The sequence below is a fragment of the Poecile atricapillus genome, chromosome 15 (assembly GCF_030490865.1).
Source record: "Poecile atricapillus isolate bPoeAtr1 chromosome 15, bPoeAtr1.hap1, whole genome shotgun sequence".
Taxonomy (NCBI): Eukaryota; Metazoa; Chordata; class Aves; order Passeriformes; family Paridae; genus Poecile; species Poecile atricapillus.
Window position 1 is genome coordinate 12,811,945 of NC_081263.1, and position 22,866 is coordinate 12,834,810.

Below are 22,866 nucleotides of genomic sequence, written 5' to 3' on the forward strand. Positions count from 1 at the left end.
AAGTGCTGAAAGCTCAGTCCATACTGCAAGCATCTTATTTTGACAGTAATCTGTCAATGATTGCTCCATCTATAATTTTCTAACCAGTTTTGCAACTACCCAATAATATATTCACTCAGATGGTATTTTTCTAGCTCATGGAAGTATCAGAGGAGACAGTGTCAAAAGCCTGACTAAAATCAAGATCTATGACATGGTCTGTTTCTTCTCTATCCAGAAGGCTTTTTGCACTGTCATAAAGGAAAATTAGATTGGTTTGACATATTTGTTCTTGACAAATCCGTGCAGACTGTTACTCATCCCTTTATACTCCTCTGTGAGCTCACAGATAGACTATTTGATTATCCACTTCAGTGTTTTCTGAAAACTGAAGTTTTAGAGGTTTGAAAGGGAAGCTCCTGACTCTATGTCTTCTTATTTAACATTTCAAAGGTTGGCATTTAAAAATGTCTCCTGTCTTTCAAGTTTTCCCGTACCTTACACGGTGAATCCTTACAGCTAATGGTCAATTCTTCCAATATTTCCCCAGCTTCTGCACAATGAAGTTCACCAAGACACAGGCAAACAAGAGCATTGATATTTTGGGGGGCCCCTCTGTATTTCTCTCAGTATTTTCTGTTTGAGTTCCTTGCACTAAAGATATTCCAGTTAAATGCACACTAATCCCTATCCCAGGTCCCTTTGGGAAGCCTTGCTCTGTGTGCATCCCTGGACTGTCAGCTACAGGCTGCTTCCACTCTTCAGCACAAGGTGGGAGCTGCTGGACAACTTCCAGCACTTCCATGCCCTGGTGTGCCCCAGCCCATGGCAGAGTGGCATGGAGATGGCACAGGAATGGGGAAGAGCTGGTCCCTTCGCTGGGAAGGCTGCAGTTACCTGGAGGCAGGCCCAGAGTTTTGCAGGGCTTTGAGGTGACCTTAAGATCAATCAAACTGATGAAGGGAGACAAGCCCTAACTCACCAGCCTGCAGAAGATGTCTCATCAGCCTGTGGAGCTCTTAAATCATCTTTATATTTCCAATCCATGGAATAGCCATGTGATCTGTCCTTCAGGATAAAGGCAGCTGCTGAGCTCAGAGAAGCTGAGGAGCAGCAGCAGCACAGCTGATTTCTCACAAGCCCAAAAGCTCCAGCAGCTGTACCTGTCCCCATTTTGCTTCCTAATCTTCACCTGTAAGTTCAAAAGCATTCCCAAGAGACTTGGAGTGCAGTCCAGAGGCTGCTGTCATTATCCAGGACCCACCTGAGAGAGCAAAACATGCTCTGCTGTCCACATGTCTGTGCTCCCAGGGGAGGCCAGAAAGGACAATGTTTCCCAGGAGGGACAAAAGGACCTGCTGGCCCTTTGCTTGACTTCTCTTCCTGCCCAAGTCAGATATTGAGGAGCAGAAGTTCCTGCTTTGGGGTTCCTACAGGGAAAGTTGTGATGTCTCTGAGCAGCTGCTCCTTAATTTGCTACACACGGAGCCACAGGGTGTTGGAGGTTTTTTAGTGGATGGACTTCATCATATAAAGAGTCCACTATAAAATCTGAAGCTCCACTGCTGCCCTTGCTGCCTGTGCTGTTACTCTGGGATCTGCTTCACCTTTGTGCAGAGCTGCCAAAGGTCATTCATTTGTCAGAGACAATCAAATTTCCCTTCTGCTTCCTGAAAGATTGATGAGCTTTAAACATCTTTTATTTGATCATCTAAGCAGCTTGTGTCTGTCTATAAATTCCCTGTAGCTTGCACTTGGACTTTAATATTTGTGCAAGCAGCGAAATGGAGTGGGCAGGAAAAAAAGGAGCGTGCAGCATTTCTGGTGTAAAATTATTCCTTGGATTGTGTTGAAGTCCTTTGCCCATTGCATTTTCCTCCTCAAACTATGACCATGTTAATCAGGATCACTCACAGGGCTGTCTCAAGCCCAGTCAGTATTCACAAAGCTCATTCCCTTCCTTTAAAAACTATTTCAGAAAGAAAAGTGCCTTAGCAAGCTATAATTCATATATGTGTCAGTAGAGGTTCAGCTAGAAGATGGAAGAAATGATTTTCATAATAAAAAAAAGAAAACATTTAATTTTGCAGGGAAAAAATCTAAACAAAATCTCCAAACTTAATGGCAATAAAGAAGGAAAGGGAGGATTTGCAAATGAGAAAAAGTATATTGAAATAGAAACTCCTGCTATTTTTGAGAGTCCCTTGAAAACTGATTACCTGCATTGACCTGTGTCTAAAGCTATTGACAAAGATAAGCAGGGACAGGCAGTAGTCACTTCAGATTCAGTCCTTGTAGTTTGAATTAGATGGACCAAACAAGCTGGAATTATCCATTAAATCAGCAAAATCTGCTTGTCCTTTGCTTTAATGCTTGATTAATGCTGACAAGCAAAGGACATGGAGCCACGCAGCAGCTGGGAATGTGCTGTCCATGGGCAGAGCCCCCGTGCCAGCCCCATCTGCTGGGAAACTGGGATGGGATTCCAGAGCTGGGGCTTTGGGTGGGAGCAGCACTGCCCGAGGGCCTTGCAGGGTTACCCTTCCTGCAGCTCCTGGGAAAAGCCTGCTGAGTGCAAAATGCTGCTCCCCCAAATGTTTGGAATGTGCCCTTGTGGTCATGACTCAGGTTTGCTCTGATTTTTCACTTAAAGCTTTCATGGACTGGCCAGGCCTCCCTGAAAAACACAGCCCCAAACCAGATTACAAAGAAACGTTAATTTGAAGTGTCCAGACCTTCAGGTTTGGCTTGGCCATAAAAAAATCAAAGCTAAATGCACAGTCTTGGAGGTTATAGATCCTGCATGGAGTTAAATCCAGTTGGGTTCTGGTCCCCAGGGGTGTCCTTGGGGCTCAGCTTTGGGGACAGCCCTGCTTAATGTCTTTATTAACAATGTGCACAAGGGGATTGAGGGGACCCCCAGCCAGCTGGAGATGATGGCGAGTTCAGAGGGAGAATCGATTTGCTGGAGGGCAGGAATGCTCTGCAGAGGGATCTGGACAGGCTGGATCGTGGGTTGAGCTCAGGTGGATGAAGTTCAACAAGGCCAAGGGCCAAGTCCTGCACGTGGGTCACAACAACACCATGGAATGGTCCAGGATTGGGGCAGAGCAGTGGAAAGCTGGGAAAGGCCCTGGGGGTGCTGCTGGCATGAGCCCAGGTGTGGCCAGGTGGGCAAGAAGCCAATGGCACCTGGATTGTGCCAGCCACAGTCAGCATAGTGACAGCAGGAGCAGGACAGTGCCTGTCCCCTGCGCTGGCACTGCTGGGGTCATACCTACAGTCCTGGGGCTGGAATGTCCAGAGATGGGAACAGAGCTGGGGAAGGGTCTGGAGCCCCAGGAGGGGCTGAGGGAGCTGGAAAGGGGCTCAGCCTGGAGAAAAGGAGGCTCAGGGGGCCCTTCTGGCTCTGCACAATCCCTGCCAGGAGGGGACAGCCGGGGGGGTCGGGCTCTGCTGCCAGGGAACAGCGACAGGAGGAGAGGGAACGGCCTCAGGCTGGGCCAGGGGAGGCTCAGGGGGGATATTTGGGAATATTTCTTCATGAATAGGGTTGTACAGCATTGCCAGAGGCTGTCCAGGGAAGGGGTCCTGAAGGGATTTAAAAGATGTGTGGATGTGGTGCTTAGAGATGTGGTCTGGTGCTAGACTTGGCAGGAAGGGAGGGCTACACAAGGCAAGGGAACACAAGGCAGCCTTCAGCCCCCTCCCCTGCCTTGCCTTCCTGACTTAATGGTTGGACTCAATGACCTTAAGGGCCTCTGCCAACCTAAACATTCTTTTATTCCACAAGTCTCTACAACTCCTGCTATCCTCTGTTCACACACACACACACACACAATGCCTCTTCTCCCAGAACCAGCAGCAGAGCTCAAGCATGAAATAAAAAAATTGTTTCCAAGAGGGAGTTTGAGTTAAACAAAAATTGTGCACAAGAGGCAGCAGAACGGAAACCTTTCAGAAACAGCCTTTTAACACTGACTTTAAATGCTTTGAAGTGAAAGGTTCAGATTTCCCTGCATGTTTGCAGGTTTCAAAGCTTCTTTTTCTCTGTGCCGTCCTTTGCTCTGCATTATCTTGTTTCTGTTTGCCCTGGGCCATGAATGATTCTAATTACAGGACTGGGGTTTGCCTGCATGGCCACCCCATCTCTCTGCTGTTCCCTTTGATCAGTGTTTAACCCCCTCTCGTGGGACAGAGTGGGCACGTGGATGGAAGCTGTTCTGGAAAGGAAGCAGGATGTCATTCCCAGGGCTGGATGTGTGATCCTGCTGCGCCGTGTCTCAGGTGCCAGACCTGAACAATGAGGATTATGGTTCCAAATCTCTCTTGGATGCACCAGTGTGGCTGTTGGATGATGAAATGGTTGCTATGAAAAAACCCTCATTGCCATCCATGTCCACGTTAATGAGCAGCTGCCAGGATCCAGCTGCAGATCGGTGACAAAGGGACACAGTGACAAGATGAGGGGACACTGCCTCAAGCTGCCCTAGGGGAGGTCCAGATGGGACACAAGATAAAATTCCTTCACAGAAAAGGTTGCTAAACACTGGAAGGGGCTGCCCAGGGAGGTTTGGGGTCTCCATCCCTGGAGGTGTCCAGGGAATGCCTGGATGTGGCACTCAGTGCCCTGAGGTGGTGACACAGTGGGGATCAGTCACAGCTTGGTCTCGCTGCCCTTGGAGGTCTCAGTGATCCTGGGATTCTGTGATCAGGTGATGTGCTCCTTCCTCACACACCACAACATTCCAGAAGCCCATTCCTGAAAGAGAGGAGTCAGACCTTGATCCCTGCAGGAACCACTCTGAGCTGGTAGCACAGACTCATGGATTGATCAAATTATTTCTACAACTAATTTTTAAGGCAATCCTTATGCTTCCTGGTTTTGGGGTCAAAGCACCATCACAGAATCCCAGGATCACTGAGGTTGGAAAAGCCCTCCAAACTCACTGAGTCCAACCTGTGCCCAATGCCCACCTTGTCACAGAGCTCTGAGTGCCACATCCAGGCTTTCCTTGGACACCTCCAGGGATGGAAACTCCACCACTGCCCTGGGCAGCCCCTGCCAGTGCCTGACCATGTTTTCAGTGAAGGAATTCTCCTGAATTGCCATGTCCATAAGTCCCTGGCCCACTCCTCCTCTGGTGGAAAGGGCTGCCCTGGCAGTGCTGGTGGACTTTACTTCTCTTAGGCCCAGGCTGGAGAAACCTGAAGTAGCTGTGGCAGCTCCAGTCCTCCTGTTTCCATGGAAAATGTCCTGCATCCCCTGAGCACCTGCACTCAGGAGCCCTCCAGGATACCCCCCAGCACTTCCCCACCTCCTGCAGTCTGGGGGGGCTGAGCAGAGCCTGGGGAAGGAGGAGAGGTCAGCAGAGGAGGATCTGAGGAGGGATCACAGAATCCTTAATGTTGGAAAAAGACCTCCAGGGTCATCAAGACCAGCCTTCCTCACACTTTCCTCAGCCCACACCACCAGGCAGCAGGAGGAGGTGCATCCCTCCTCCCAGGCTGAGGCCAGCAGCATTCCCAGGATATTGGAGAACTTAAAATATTTTTAAACATCAGAAACAAACTCCTCCTTGGATAGCTTGCCTTAGCATGATGGGAGAAGTTTCACAGCAAAGAATTTTTGAAATGTTTTGCTACAGGAGCATCAAAAAATACTGGTTAAACTTACTGGGCCAAAAATTTGGTTGCTGGGCTGCTCTGGACAGAAGTTGTCTTCCAGTTCAAAAGAAAAACATGTCTTTTATCAGGATTTGAAATTGAAAATACAAAAAACAGAATTGTTGAAAAGGATGTGTTTCTTCTTTTAAAAAGAAAATAAATCAAAATAAACATTGAATAAAAAACCAGAAACTTTTTCAAGCAGGAAAATGTTCCATTTATAAAGTGCCAGAACTGAATGCTGTGAATAATTTAAATGAAGGATTCAACCCTGAGATTAAAAAATATCTCACTGTTGCCAGATACACACTCTGCCCTAAAAGCAGCAGGAAGATTGTGGATGTTTGTAGTGAAATACTTGAATCCAGGGATTTTAACTGTAATGTTGGTGTCGAATCCAAACCAGATCCAAACCCAGGCCCCCACCTCAGCAGCACTGGGATGAGCTTGGAGCAGACAGGGAGGCTGGACAGAGGCAGGAGCAGCTCCCTGAGCACAACAAAAATAATTAGAATTTATTTTTGAGGTAGTTTGGTACCAGGCTCTAACTCCTGGGATTTTCCAAATGAAAATAACAGGAAGCAGGGTTTCAGTGCAAAACAAACACGTGATTTTTGGTTTTCTTTGGAGTTTTTACAATTTCCACTCTTGCCAGGGCCTTGTAGCTGGGCTTGGCTTGAGGAAGGCAGCCCAGCAGGTCTGGAGGACTGTAAGAGCACCTGGAGAACGAGCCTGGAGGAGCTTGCAGAGTTCTGGAACATTTCATGGATAACAACAGTGCTGGGGAACACGTGGATCACAGAAAAGAAGCCATAATTAAATATTCCCAACTACAACCCCCAAATTACAGTGGACTAAGAAATAAGCAAATGACACCCAGGAAGAGAGCAGCTGATTCTGAGCTGATTATCATAATGTAAATGCCAACAGCAATTTACTCAAATCACAGAGGTTTATTTGCGGCGTGGAAAGTGGGTTTAGCCCTAATCAAAATAAAATCAATGTATATTTCAAAACAGATTAGTGCTGGGAAACAAAGCAGCCATGATTGTTATTCATTATCTTCATCAGCACCAAGAGGGAATCATTTCTGTTACTGCTTAATTACAGAGATGTTAACAATTAATTAAGTCAACGTGGTGATAGCCAGTGATTTGGGGAATGGAGAGGAGGTTGTCTTTCCTTACGGTGTTTCAGCTGCCTCAGGCCAGCTCTGAGCACGACTCTGGTGACACTCCTGGCTGGTGGCAGCTCAGGGAAGCAGGGGCAGGGACAGGCTGCTCCAGTCCCATTTCACAGCTGCTCAGGCCCTGCCTTTTGGAGAGTCCCCAAAGTCCCTGGCTGTCAGTGTTCAGCCTCCCCTGGCTCAGCCAGCAGGGTTTGCATCTGTGCCTTCCCAGGAATTCATTACAGATTTGGGATTAAAAATCTCCGTGCTGTGAGCAGAAAGAGCTGGGAAGAGCTGGGTTGGGGTCCAAGGGGCAGGAGGCTGAGTGGGCCATGCCCAGGACACCTGCAGCCACCAGAGCAGGGATGCTCTGGGCTCATCAACCCCTCCCCAGACAGCCCAAAGGGTGAAATGGGAGCAGTGAGACATCCAGGAACTGTTCCTTTCATCCAGGTTTGTCATTTCTTGACACACGAGGTGTCAGCTCCGAGAGGATCCTCAGGAGGCTGAGCCAGGCCTGTCTCTCTGGCTTTGAGAACATCTCAACCCCACACCATCACCTGAGACTGAAGCAAGAGTTTGTGGGCTTGGACAAAGAGAGCTTTGAACAGGAGTTGAGTCACTCAGTCCCAGTGGCAGTGTGATCCTGAATCCCACTTCCCAAGGATGTCTGTCCCTGCCATCCCAAGGTGAGGAGCCCAAAGCTCTCCCCTGAGCTCCAGCACAGAGAGCACACAGCCCGTCCATCTGAGCCCTGCTGCTCCTTCCAGAGGCATCAATGCTGCTCCTGCCACTTTGGGAAGTGACTTTAATGGCAGCCTTGCCTAAAGATCCTCTTAACTCCTGACTGCAAAATTGGTGGCCCAACACCAGGAGCTCTGGGTTCAGGGGGTCCTCAGTGCTGGGTTTATTGCCAGAGACTCTAAGTAATTGTTCTTAACAGGATTTTCCTTGCACTCTGTAGCAGGAAAAGTGGCCCATTTATATTCATTGTACCTTATAAATGTTCCCACCACAACAATTGCTCTTGATTATAGTGGACTTTGTTTTCCTTTGAATTTAATAGCAAGAGAAAAATGACACATGACAGAAATCTAAATAACATTCTGCTCCCCTCCTCTCTGGTTTCTTTCTGAAGTGTGAGGCACAGTTTATATGGAAGAATGATATTGTTCCCAAATATCTTGGCTTAGTTTTTTTTTTTGTTTTGTTTTGTTTTGTTTTGTTTTTTTCAGAATGGGGAGAAAAGTGCATTAATAAGTTGGATTTTCCATAGTGCTGAACAACTGAGTTATTCCTTGGGTTTTCACATCCTTGAGAGCTGAAAACATCAGGCTCAAATTTTTTGTAGGAAAAATCTGACTTTCAGGACAGAAAGCTGATTGCCAACTCTACCTTAGATGTTTTGTTTAATAAACTGGATTCAGGATGTAATAATGGTTTTCAGTATATTTTACTCAACCAATTTCTTGAAGGATCTTGTTTAGGAGGGTAGACTTTGTAGCATTTATGTAGGTATAACAGAGTCTGTTTTTTTCTTGTAATTCAGTTAATTAAATTGCTTTAATTAAAGAGAAGACTGGAGATGAAAGCATTTGGAATGAGCCCTCCTGGTGTCTCCTTAGGTAACATTTTTGCCATTAACATTACTGAGAGCAAACCCAGGCTGCACTGAGCCCTGAAAAGTCACTTTTTCGGCCAGCTAATGGATTTTATCCTCACAAACAGCATGCAAACGTGTTTTTTGGGTATTTTCTGGGTGGAACCATCACCTCCTGTTACATCTCCCTCGCTAGCCAGGGCTGCAGGAACCTGTGGAGCAGAGGAATCTCACTCCATCCATGTTCTGGCAGGACTTCTACACCTCCCTAGAGGTGTCTGATTGAACCTGCTATTGCCACAGATAATATTTAGTGTGCTACAAGTGGAATACATTCATATTTTCCTGCACCGTGCCACTCACCCCAGGGTTTTGCCTGCTTTCATCTCCATGCTTTTAGCTTGCATTGTATTTAATCTGTGTGGGGAAATAATTGTTTCTTTTCTGGAGTGAGGAGCGCTCAGTCCTGCCAGTTTGGAGCGTTTAGGATGTGAGGGACATTTTTTAGGCTCTTTCTGTCACTCCATTAAGGAGCCTTTGTCCCAGCAGTGTGTTCCCACAGGGCATGAATCAACTGGGATAAATGTGGATCCCAGGCTCCAGTGTTCCCCTGAGCCTCCCCAGGAGGAGCCAACACTTCTCTCGTGGTCTGACCCCCCAGGACCCCAAACCCCACTGCAAACCCTGCCAGATTTGCTCTGGTGCCTCTCCAGGAGCCCTCTGCTCCCCTCCAGGTACTTTGCTAATTGCTGCTGCTAATTAGGGCCCCCAGAGAGCAGGGGGCTGTGCTCAGGAAAGAGCCCTGTTGTGTACAAATGTCCATCCTGGGCTGTGCCATGGCTTTGGTCACCCCAAGACCACTTGTGGCTGTGCTCTGGCACTCTCACAGCTAAAATCTCTCACTCCCTGCTTTGGGACTCGTGTAGAATCTTTCAGTTTCCCCTTTTATGGCTGTTCAGGAGCTGACAAAACACATCTGAGTCCTGTTAAGTGTCAGGCAGTGCTGATTTCCCAAAAGCCATGGGCAGAGGGTGCAGAGGAGCTCAGTGAGATGGAGGGGAGGTGACTGAGCCACTCTGTGTCACCTGCCTGGGGCACTCGGCTGAGCTCCTGCTGCTCTGCTTCTCCCCCAGCTGCCTGTACTGCCTTTGGGCAGGGGCTTCTTGCTGCTCCTCTTCCTCCTCCCTCTCCTGCCTGTGCCTCCTCCTTTTCCTGCCAGTGCTCCTGCTCTGGAGGAGGAGCAGCAGCACCCTGGCAGTCCCTGCTCCAGCACCCCAGCTGTCCTGTGAGGTGACACAGCTGCCTCTCCCAGCTTTCCACACTGATTTCTCTCTTTACACCATCAAAGAGCAGGCAGCACACCCCAGGTTCCATGTTTTCATGGGAAAAAGGAGGAAATGGGACAGAGATAAATGGGAGACAGATCTCAGGCAACTTAAGCCACAATCAGGACATGAGAGGAGAAGCTTGTGGCCACAGTGACACATTTTTTTTATAAAGCACTGCCCAGATCTCTCACATCACCCCTGTGGTGCCTCTTTCCTCATGGGCAGTGCCTGTGCATGGTGCACTCCCAGCTGCCACCCCCAGCTTGGGGACATTTGCCAGCACTCATGTCCTGCTCATGGCTGTACAGTTTGGGCTGCCTTGGAGACCATGGTCAGAATCCTGTCTCCCAAAATCAATGTGCTTGAGGAGAGAGCTGATGAAGGATGACGGGAAAAGGACTGCTGAGTCTCCTTTGAGTGTGTTTTTCCAGGCTGGCAGAACGGGATGAGAACTGGGTCTCGGATTGCTCCCAACCTTGTCCAGGGCAGCAAGACAAGCCCAGGGGCTGAGCAGAGATGGTGCCACAGCTGTAATGAACAGGGCTGGAAGGTGTTAAAGGGGCTGAACAGTTCACAGAGCCCTTAGGGCTGAAAGGGACCTCTGGAGATGACCCAGTCCAACCCCTCTGCCCAGGCAGGCTCACCTGGAGCAGGTGGCACCGGTGGGATTGGGATGTCTGCAGAGAGGGAGACTCCACACCCTCCCTGGGCAGCTCTTCCAGTGCTCTGCCACCCACAGTGGAAAGAAATTCTCCTCTCCTTGAGGTGGAACCTTGTGGTTTAGTTTATGGTCATCACAAATCACAAAAAAATGTTTGTTCCACAAAAAGCTTTGGTCTGTGGGGGTCAATCTTTACCTGCCTGGGAGCCACAGAGGCTGGAGGCAGACAGAGATATCCCATCAAGGAAATTCCTCTCTCCCCAGCACCTGGAGCACCCCAGGGAAGTGTCCAGGCTTCTGTCCCTGCACGATGCAGTGAAGGCAGGAGGCACTTCAGGGAAAGCTGTGGGAACAGGAGGAGCCAGGCTCCTAAACATAAAATTCCCTGTGGGCCAGTCCTCCCCTCTTCACACATTCCTGACCAGCAGGTCCTTGTGCTGTGCCCCTGACCCTGGACAGCCCTGGAGGTTGTTCTCTCTCAGCTCATGAATTCCATTTTGGATTTGTGAACACTCAGGAGCCTTTGTGGGACTTGAAGCACATCTCATGGCAAGGGCTTGGCTCCTGCTGGGGATGATCCCAGAGCTGCTGAGTGCTCTCAGGGAAGCAGGAGCAGAGATCATTTTAGAGGAGGGCTGTTCTCTAAGCCAAGGGTTTCCAGGCTGGGAAATGAGGGAAGCAGGCCTGGCCCTGCCATCTCTGCCCAGCCAGGACCCTCAGAGAGGTTCACTTCTCACCATTCAGAGCCCTTGTACAATTCCAAGACATTCCTTGTCCCACCAGCTCCTTTCCAAAAGCAGCCAGCAGCTGAGCCAGACGCCACCTGGGACACCATCCTGTGTGCCAGAGCATGCAGGGAGCCACAGGCTGCATTTTGGGATGAGGCTGACCTGACTCCTTGATACAGGTGTTGAGCTGAGTCCACACCTGGCCCCATCCCTGCTGAGTCCCACAGGGCTCTCCCAGCTCAGGCACACCCTGGGGAAGGACTGGAGAAGACAAATGTGTGAGTATTTCTCAGTGTTTTACTATGAAGACAGCAATGCTGAGCAGGCAGGAGTTCTGTTCGATCAGTTTGATCTATTTAATTGCATTTTCTCCTTGCTTATACATCTTTTTTTTTTTGTATTTCTGCTTTTCCTGCCTGTGCTGACCAGCCACAGAGATTCTGCCACCCCCCAGCAGAGCTGGGCCCCTCATTCCCATCACCCAGAGCTGGCAGCCAAGGCAAAAACCAGATCAGAGAATCACAGAATGGGTTGGGTTGGAAGGGGCCCTAAAGACACCAGCAGGAAGAGACCTGTGAGGCCACCGGGTCCAAGCATGACCCCAGCACTGCTGTGCCCACCACGGGGGTGTCTCTGTGCTCTAAGGAGGCTCCTTGTGCTCCTCCTCCTCATGCCTGAGCATCAGGGCAGCTCTGGCAAGGATTTGCTCTGAACTTCCTAACAAACAGCACCCTCCAAAAGCTGGCCCTGAAGAAAAACCCCAACCCCATCATCCCCATACTGCCCATGCTTGGGAGAACAGAGAGCAGCTGCAGTTTGGAGTGATGGCTTGAAGCTTTTTCAAATTAAAATAATTCAATCTATGAAAAATTCTAAGCAAAGGTGACACCATGTGTTCAGTGCATCCCCAGCCCAGGGGTGACAGCTGGAAGGCCCCCAGAGGACTTTCCTGTGCATCCCCAGGGTTAACCTCATCTGGCCACACCTGGAAGGCAAAAAAGCTGTGTATAGCTGTCCAGAAAGCTCTTTTCTTCTGCCCTGAAGATGTGACAGCAGCTAGAAGGCAGTGTTTAAAACCCTCATCACACAGGAGGTGGTGAGAGAGAGGTTTTTAGGGGCACAGCCATTTCAGGTGGGGACAGGGTGTCTTGGTTCTAGAAGACAGGTGTCTGCTAGGGAGGGCAGGAGCCTCCCTTGGGATGAAAGAATGTAGACCCCCTCCCTCCGAATTATTGTAACTTTGAAATTAAAGGGCTTTCAGGCAGAGATCTGGGGATAGGAATAACAGTTCTTTACTAGTATAACCAGGCAAACAAACAACAATAACTACAGCAATAACAAGAAAACAGAACCAGGGACCCCGGGACAGCTTTCTCGGCTGAGACGGGATGGAGGAGAGGCTTTGTTTTCACAAACCCCTCGGGCGGGCAGTCCCGGTGCTCCTGCGGGGCTCTGAGGAACAGTCGGCTGGAACAGCAGGGATGAGCTGAGATCCTGGGCCGGTGGATGAGGTGGAACAGCAGGGATGAGCTGAGATCCTGGGCTGGTGGATGAGGTGGAACAGCAGGGATGAGCTGAGATCCTGGGCTGGTGGATGAGGTGGAACAGCAGGGATGAGCTGAGATCCTGGGCTGGTGGATGAGGTGGATCAGCAGGGACGAGCTGAGATCCTGGGCTGGTGGATGAGGTGGAACAGCAGGGATGAGCTGAGATCCTGGGCTGGTGGATGAGGTGGAACAGCAGCTCCACGGCAGTGCCTGGCACTTCCACACGTCCCGGCAGGACAGGGGGTGCGAGGCCACCAATAAAGAGGGGAGAAGGAGAAGAAGCAGCAGCTCCGTCTGGGTGATGGCGAAATTCCCTTCTCCCCACCGCAGCAGCTCCGCGACCCAGCAAACTTAATGTCTTTCCCCGAAGCCGAAGCAAGCCAGCCAAAAACTGTCCCCACCCTCCTTTCCTGCCCCCTTCCCCCCCTGGCCCGGCCACTCTTTGTCCTTTATCAATCACCCACTAAATACCCACAGTTAGGTTGTCTCCACAGCTAATGGGTAAAAATTCCACTAGCAAGCCAGAACAACAAAAGGACACCAAACCCAAACACGGGGCCCATCAGGACATGGTGTGTCCTGAGCTCTGCAGTTGTCTCCTGCTGCTCCATTGAGCTGAGAGTGCTGCTCATTGATCCTCTACAGCCTGAGACATTGCTGAGCTTCAGAGGCTGGAGCAGAGCAGGGAGAGACTGCCGGAGGCCCATTTTAACAACTCCACATCTCACCTTGGAGCAGAACCCAAGGAGTCACAGCTGTAATAAATTATGTGTAAATAAAAATTCGTAAAGTTATAAATAAGATGTATATATGTTGAAATAATAAAAATCCAAAGATGTATACATAAAACCTTTTTCCAAACCTGGCCGGGAGTTTTGTTCTCCCAGAAACAAAGGATTGCAGCCAACACCCAGATAACGAACATTAGCTCGAAGAATAAGACAGGACAAGAGCCATCAAGGAAACAAAAAGACTAGCTCGGAGGAGGAACCCACCCCCGGACCTGACCAACGCCTCTGCAGATCGCTGTTGGGAAACAATCAAGATCAACAAAGACGGGCCTCAGAAAAAGTACCCATCGCTAGTCCTGAGAGCTTCCCCTGTCAGACCAGTGTTGGAGATGCAATCACAGGAAACAAAAGGGAAGACTCTGCCGAGATTTCCATCGGCACCAATTCCAGATCACATCACTGCAGCCTTGATAACCCAAATTGAAATACATACAGAGTCACTTTACATATGAGGAGACTCTGTCCGGACACTGGTTAGGTCTATTTTTCCAAGCCAGGAAATCCATTCACCAGACAATCAAGGACACTTGGTGAATGGAGCCTGCTTGGAATTTTAGCCTGAGGACTTAAAATCTCTATAAAACCCCAAGCCTGAGAGCGCTCAGACGTGGATTTGGGAACCCTACACCTCGGGTGTAGACCCTGTCCACCCAGCGCTGCGCTGACCATTTTTATTGTGGTTTTTTTCTCTCATTGTTATTCTTTGCTGTTTATTAATAAATTTCTCTTTTTGATTTTATCCCAAATTTGCCTTTGCATTTATAACACAGCTGACACCACCAGCTGAGTGCTGGCAGCTGCAAACACCCACCTGGAACCTTCCTGAAGCTCTGCTCTCCCTGTCACAGCTCCCAGCACAGCAAAATGTCCCTGTGCACCTGCCTGGGGACCCCTGAGCTGGTTCCCCTCCTGCTGTAGCAGCCTCACATCACATCTGAGCTTTAGCTTCCCTTCCTGCCTCCTTCCCTTCCAGCACAACTTGTTTCAATCCTGCTGCCTGGCTTCCTGTGCTGCCATCCCACAGCTGATGGAAATCCCTGCTAGAGCATGTCCCAGCAAGGCTTTGTTATAAATGACAATCAGAATTTTGACAACTAGGTCCCTTGACTTAACAGCAGTTTAATTAAAAAATAATACAATTTAGTAAATTGAATAATGGTTTCGTATAAAAGAATACAGTTCAGTAAAAGTATAAAATTTAGCAAAAAAATACAATTTATAGATATAATTTGCCAGTAATTAAGTGTGATTAAAGCATAAGCAAAACCAACCAGGGTATGGGGAGGGTTTCTCACCCCACCTCACATATGAAACAAAACACTTCAAGCTAAACTTATATACTGTAAACTTATACATAATCATTAATGTTTCCCATAAGTTTCTTCCTATTTCTGATTTTTCTGACTTTACATCACTTTTCTTCATGGCCCTCACTTGTTGTTAGGGGGTCTTCAGTCTTCTTTTGGGGGTCTTTTGGTGAAGGCTTCTCCTCTTCCTCGCTGTCCTTTGGATAACCTCACAGGTTTGCACGTGTGTACTAAGTGTTGTGTTATGTAAATCTATTAATTCATCTTATATTTAATGAATTTTTAGGCCCAATGCCTAAAGTCATTCCAATTTTGTCCATCTCAAGGCCGTTTTCATCCTGGGACATCACTTATCTTCCAAACTACATCCTGTACTTCAATTTTAACATGTAACATCTGTAAAGGGGTGCATCTGTCTTGTAACACTGATTCTTTTGATTGCTTCTAATAATAACTTTAATAACAGTTACAATTTAGTTAGCACCAATCAATTCCATTTATTGCAGCTTTGCTGGCAGGGAGGCTCTCAGAAAGCGATGCACTTTGGTGTCCTCACACTGCTGCTGAGTTTCAGGCTGTGCTGCTGAGCTCCTTCCCTGCCTCCTCCTGCAGCTCTTTGCTCTGCCTGGCTGCCAAAGGCACAAATCAGACTTGCAGGAGTTCAGGGCTATTGCCCAGCTAATTATATTTACTTGGAGTCTGGCTCTGTTAGGACTGAGAGTAAACCCAGGCTTCAGTAGGGTGGTCAGTGACTGTCCCTGCATGAATTTATTGCTACTGTGAAGTGACACTGTGTGCTGTTACCTGCTGTGCATTTCAGCCTTTTAAATCATTCTGCAAACAGGACACATTTGGCAGCTAAATCCTAATGGGTTCCTTCCTTCTCCCACCATTTCACCATCTTCTCATGCAGGTTTATAATTACAGATGGGATTTTGACAAGTCAGATTCCCTGTAATGGCAAATTTAAGCTCCCTGATGTGAATCAGAGGAAGCCACAATGATTTTGCAATGCATATTTATAAAGGATAGTGATGGCTGGAGTCACCTTCTCTCACCAAGGCTGCATTCTGGAATTTATCTGCTACATTATTTAATAATATTTTACAAGATATGATATGATATGATATGATATGATATGATATTATATTTATTTTATACATTATTATATATTATATATTATTACATATTATAATATAATTTCTAATTTCTAATTTCTAATATATAATACATAATATATAAGATATAAGATATAAGATAGTATTACATTATATATTATATGTGTATATTATAGAATATATATTATAGATTATAGATTATATATAATATATATAATATTATATATTATAATATATATGAGGTTTATTATAATATATTATATATTGTGTGTATTATATGCTTATATAATTATACTATTTATTTAATATTTATTTCATATTATATATTATTGTATTTATATATTATTTCATATTGATATATTAATATATTAATAACATATATTATATTTATGTATTATTGTATTTATATATTATTCTATTTATATTATTATTCTATTTATATTATTATTCTATTTATTTAATATTACATACATTTATTATAATATATTTTTATATATTATTTAATACACTGTTTATTTAATGATAATTCAATAATAATAATTTAATAATAATAATTTATCTGCTATTCTTTTTAGTGAAGAAAGGATTTTACCCCCTCACACACACACAAAGCAGCACAATCTCTGTTGCTGTTAATAGAGAAATATTCATTTTATGAGAATGCAGAAGACACCTGCCAGTGTGCAAGAGCTCCAGGGGCTCCAGGAGAGCTGGAGAGGGACTGGGGACAAGGGATGGAGGGACAGGACCCAGGGAATGGCTCCCAGTGCCAAAGGGCAGGGATAGATGGGATATTGGGAAGGAATTGTTGGTTATTAGGGTGCTGAAGCCCTGGCACAGGGTGCCCAGAGCAGCTGGGGCTGCCCCTGGATCCCTGGAAGTGTCCAAGGCCAGGCTGGACGGGGCTTGGAGCAACCTGGGACAGTGGAAGGTGTCCCTGCCATGGCAGAGGGTGGCACTGGATGGGATTTAAGGTCCCTGTGAAGCAGCCCCCAGGTCCTGCCCCCTCTCCACCCTCACAGCCACATCCCCACAGCTGTTTTGGCACCTCTGCAGTCTCACACATCTGGAATCCCAGGTTCCCTGCCCACAGGATCCTTCCCTGGCTCCACAAATCCCAGCATGGACCTTTTACCCTGTACAGAGATGTCTGGTGTGTGTAACAACATTTGGACACCTCTTCAATGCTTCTTTTGGCCAAATTTCTGCCTTGGTGCTGAATTGCCCCAAATCCTTCTGCTCCTCAAACCAGGGCAGTTCTCTGAAGAGACTCAAGCACCAGAGGCCTTTACCCCAGTCCAGACCAATGTCATGGGGATGAATTAAAAATTTCTGGCTAAATTCAGAATTAAAAAATGAAAATTCAGCTTTTGGCTTGTCCCTGCACCCTGACAATTCCTGCTCTGGATCAATCAAGAGCAAGGATGCCCGAGGAGCCACACTCCTTATGAAAATAGTGATCATTTCCCTTCCCTCATGTTGTCTGGGTTGCAAGCCCTGCACTCCCATTATGACAAAGAACTCAGATTTATTAATTTGCCTGTATTCTGTTTTCTTCTACAGGCATTTTTTAATCTGCATTTTATTCAGCTGAATGAAAATGGAAATGACCTGCTCAGTTCAGGCAGGGCTGTTCCAGCAGCAGGGCTGGGCTGCAGTGTCCCTGTTCCACATTCCCATCCAGAGAAGCTCTCCTTGCTGGTTGCATTTAGGGGGTTTTCAGTAGCAAATTAATATTTCAACAAAGCTTTTCTGACTCTTGCTCTGGGAGAGAAACCCAACTCTTTCAAACACAGACCAGCCTGGGGTGCTGGGCACATCCTGGGACACAGCTCTAGGGAAAGGGAGAATCACTCTTCCTTGTCACCATTTGTCCTAAAAGGAGTTTTGCTGACACAAAAAAAGGGAAATTTAGCCAGGGAGACTTTAGGAACCACAGAACTCCCAGCATTGTGCCTGAACTGTGCCTTTACCTTGCTCCTGGCCATGCTCACAGGCTCCATCTCATCCACAGGAATCATTTACGAGAAATTAATATGTATCTATATAAATTCTACATCCTCTGCAGCGTTTTTACAGGGATAAGGACATGACAACAGCAATTAAGCACCAGACTGACTAGAAATGGTCTCTCTCTGGTCACAGGGAGGATTTTGCAGACAGGCAGCTTTAATACCTGCTGAATCCTCTGTGGAGATCCAAATGAAGCTTCTCAGTGGCTTTGGAGAGGTTGGACCTAACAAATGTGCTCCAGCACATGTGGTGCTGCTTCCCTGCAGCTGGGAAAGGTGCAGGGGAAGGGTGAGGATTTAATGGGATCATCACTAAAAACCATCAGGATTTTAGAAATCAAGGCATAAAAATTCCAAGTGTTCAAGGCCAGGTTGGACAGGGCTTGGAGCAACCTGGGATAGTGGAAGCTGTCCCAGCTCATGGAAGGGGGGTTGGAATAAGGGTGAGCTTTAAAGTCCTTCACAACTGAAACCACTCTGTGATCCTCTTAATCTCTGAACTTGTATGAACTCAGAAATAAGTTGGAAAACTTGTTCTTTCACTCTCTACTTTGGTTGTGGTGAGCCTGTCCCAAGCTTTTCCCAGCAACAGGGAAAATCAAATTTATCATCACAAAGAAAGGAAAAGTGCAAAGAAAATTGCAGTAAAATCAAGGAAGATTTCAGTTGAAATATTTGATTTGATAGATGAGCAAAGAAAAAGCAATGGCCTCTTTCATACATATGTACCTCAGTTTCTACCATTAATTCTGTTGTATTTTACTTATAAACCACAAGGTTGATATTTTCAGGGTAACCAGGAACAAATCCAACTCAGCACATTCTGTGGTTCTGGGAAATATAGTTTCACCTGCTGAATACTCTGAAAATCAGGGCATTTAAGGTACCTCCAGTTAACAGCTGAGGATGGGACTGTCCACCCCATCAGGGCAAAAATCCTTGCCTGGGATTTCAGTGAAATGTTTGATCAGTGGAAGGTTTACAGGCAGATTTTACAAGATGCAGAATGAGACCTCCAGCACAGTTTTCTGCTCTAAACTCTAAACAAATCACAGGTGATTGACTAAATAATCCTCTCTTGTTTTCTTCTTCTCCTACAGATGATTTGCATCTCTGCATTTTGTCTCTGCCCATCAGAGCGCTGCTGCAGCAGCAAACAGCCAGAGCTGTGTGTGTGTCCCAGCCCTGCTGTCAGTGCCAGGCACAGCCCGAGGTGACCCCCAGTCCCCAGAGTGGCTCTGCAGGGACCCAGCTGTGCTGCCTTTCCAGCCTGCTCCTCATTTCCACGGAATTACAGGATCCCAGAAGGGCTTGGGTTGGAAGGGACCTTAAAGATCATCCCAGCAGTCCCCCTGCCGTGGCAGGGACACCTTCCACCATCCCAGGTTGCTCCAAGCCCTGTCCAACCTGGCCTTGGACACTGGCAGGGGCAGCCCCAGCTGCTCTGGGCACCCTGTGCCAGGGCCTGCCCACCCTCACAGGGAAGAATTTTTTTTTCCTAATATCCTGTCTAAACCTTCTCTCTCAGTTTGAAGTCATTTCCCCTTGTCCTGGCACTCCAGGCCCTTGGAAATTGTCTTTCTTCATCTTCCTTACAGGCTCCCCTCAGGTCCTGGAAGGCCACATTTAGGTCACCCTGAAGCCTTTTCTTCTCCAGGCTGAACAATCCCAGCTCTCCCAGCCTTTCCTCCCAGCAGAGCTGCTCCATCCCTCTGATCCCCCTGGAGCCTGTTCTGGGCTCTCTGCAGAGCTCCAGGGTCTCAGGGCAGTGGGGTCCCAGCTGAGGGGGCAGAGGGGCACAATCCCCCCTCCCCTGCTGCCCACCAGGGCAAGAGTCATCCATCAATCCCAAACCCAAGCTTTTCTTTCCGAGAGTTTAGGGGTTAAATATAATTCTGGCCCTGCAGAGCTTATTCCCAACTGGAGATTTTAGGACTTCTCCCCTTTTACATCCCCCTGGAGGCATCTGACACTGCCAGAGCAGCAGTTCAGGACTCTGGGAAAGCTCTCTCCAAAATGGGTCACTTCCTCAAAGAGTGAACATGGAGCTGTTTGCTGCTCTTGCAGGACAAGGGAATTCATGTTTTCACACAGCTGGGAAGAAGAGATGAAGGGTAGCAGAGCTTAGGTGTCAGTGTTCCTTCACAGGTCTGCAGGCTGTAGTGTGGAATTTTGTGGGGAAGGAGAAAAAAAATCCTCTGAGATTGGCATTGGAGAGAGAGACGTGAGAAAGAGAGGCACACACACCGAGAAGGGAGCTCAGAGAGGGGGGAAAGGCTCCAGAAGAACAAAAAGTACATTTGGGAAAGGCACCTCTGTGACAAACACATTAAAATCAGGGATTTCTGCTGTGCTGTGCCCATCTGCTGGGGGTAACCTCAGAGGGGTGGGCACAGCTCTGCTGGCCCTGGTAGAGGGGTCACTGCTCTCCAGGCTGGCAGCAGTGGCAGGGCTCTGTGGAAATTGCAATAGGCTTAGCCCCAGGGAGCTGGGTGATGTGGCAGAATCCTGGAATTCATGGCTGAATGTGGGACAGACAAAGTGGCAGCCCCAGGGTCACGTCCACAGGGAGGAGGGAGTTCACCAGCAGCTCCAGTTTGGTGGGGTCATGTCCATAACTTGTCCTTGGAGGCAACACAGCCCTTCCCAGGCAGCTGCCCAGCCCTGAGCCAGGATGATTCCTACTGATAATCACCCCTGAAAGGCACAAAACTGGGGTAAAACAGGGGCTGTGAGGGACAAAGTCTGGCTTCTAGCAGACTCCAGACCCACTTGCTCCTCAGTTTCCATCAATGCACAGATCTGGCCATGGACAGGAGCTCAGGGGGTCCCCAGAGGTTTCCTGCTCCCCATTTCATCCAGTACAGACACAGAGAGGAACAGCCTGGCAGAGGCACCAGGCCCCTCCTGCCAGAGCCCCCCTCCTCTGCATTAAGATCCAGGTTCAGGGACTGACAAATGTGCTGAAGTCGCTGCTAAACCAGACTGTTTCTGCAGCCTAATGGCTCTTGGTTCCTGCCCAGACTCCAGGTAGAACTGAGCTCATTCTGTGGTAAGAAAGACAATCAAGAGCTAAAAATAAAGAAGATGATGGGCAGATGCACGAGTGTCACAATAGAAACAGATCCCTTGCAGCCCCTCCCCGTCACTCAGAGCAGAGCTGTGACTGGTAATGGCAATTTGGCTCTCCCCTGTTCCCATTTAGGAACTTTATTTTAAATCAAGCCGAGGGAAAATTGGAATTTCTGCAGAAGTGTTGACATTTTCCAGGGAATACAGAGTTTGGAATGGTTCCAGTTTCAGTTGCTGGTAGAGATAACTCGGTGAGGCTCCTACCAGGCTGGGAAGTTCCACCCCCAGTGGGAAGAAGTTCAGAGTTTGTTGCCATTGAGCTCAGGGCCAGATAAAACATTTGATTGCAAAACCAAGTGGATTTAATACCTTTTTTTTTCTTTATTTTTTTCCTTCTTTTCTTTACTTTTTTTCATGCCAGGAACAGCTGCTCCTCAGAGCTTCCCAGAGATACTCCAGGGACAGCACCTGGCAGAGTCTCACTCGTGCCACGTTGGGCAGCTGAGCCTGGCAGGGCTCTCAGGAGCAGAAATCTGCTCTGGGGGTGGCTCCAGCCTCCCCATTCCCTACAGAAGTTCTCTGAGTCTGTTCATCCTTCCCCAGAGAAGTTAAAAGAGTAAAAGCAAGCTCTCAAAATGGTTTTTTTGTGTGCCATTTTGGGGGCCCAGTGAGAGGTACCCCTTGCCTCACGGCTGGGGGAGTGCCTGGCATCCCCAGGAATCAGTCAGGAGTCCCAGAAAGGTTTGGGTTGGAAGGGATCTCAAAGCCCATCTCATCCCAAACCTTCCTCTAGACAGAAGCCAGAAGGTGCCCTCTGAGCCTCCTTTTCTCCAGCTGAACTCCAGGCCCTGTCCAGCCTGGCCTGCAATCCCAAATGCTTTTGGAAAAAAGCCAACACTGCAAGAGTTACCCCAGCTCCAGCTGTGGGGGAGCAAAGTCTCCCAGGCTCTTCAGGATCTGTGGAGAGAAGGATTTCTTCTTCCTTTAGCACAGAATCAACATTTTGTTCTCAGTGCTCTTTTTATTTTAGAAACCCTGCTTGATAAATTACTAGAGGGGCTCATTAACTGCAAAGATTTGTCAGTTTTCCCAAAGCAATCAGGGTGTTAGTTAGACCAAAGGAGCAAATGGGAAACTGAACGGGAAGCCAAGCACAGCCCCATTAATCCTGGGTTATGGATCGACATTTGTCAACTCTATTGAAGTCTGTTGTACCAAATAGAGCCCAGGAGACCACTCAATTACTTTATCTCTGAGCAATTAGGATCCTGCTCTTTCAGGTCAATCTGTTAGCACAGAGGGAAAAAAAAAAATTTTGGATACAAGATTAACAGTAGAAAATCCACTGCCTTGTGCTGTGGGGTCTTTTAGAGGGGAAAAAAAACCCAGCTGGATTTTTTTCCCTTTGAAATGCTGGGCTTGAGAAGTAATGTTCACTGAATTCAGCATCAGCAAGGGGCTCACAATATTGCTGTGTCCCCCAATATCATCCTCTCCATCTCTTCCCAAGCATTTCTGTGTTTGCCAGGTGACTGCAGAAGGATCAATCCATTCCTGGAGCCAGGAATCACCCAGCACTCTGCACTGGGACATGCCCAGCACAGCCACATTGAAGTGGCTCTTGTGCCACATAAACAAATCCTTGTCAAGGTTTAAGCTGGGAAATCCAGGAGCCACTTTTAGCTCTTCCTTAGTGAAGAGTGAGGGATTATTAGAGAAGAAAAGGAATTTTTTGGGCACTCATCCATTTTTTCTGTAGCTCATAATTCACCTTCAGAAGGCACAGACATCAGGAGATGCACAAGTTTGGAGGAGTTTTTAAAAGGATACAGAAAGCTACACAATTTATAACTGAGTTATAAATTCCCAATATTCAGGGACACTTGGA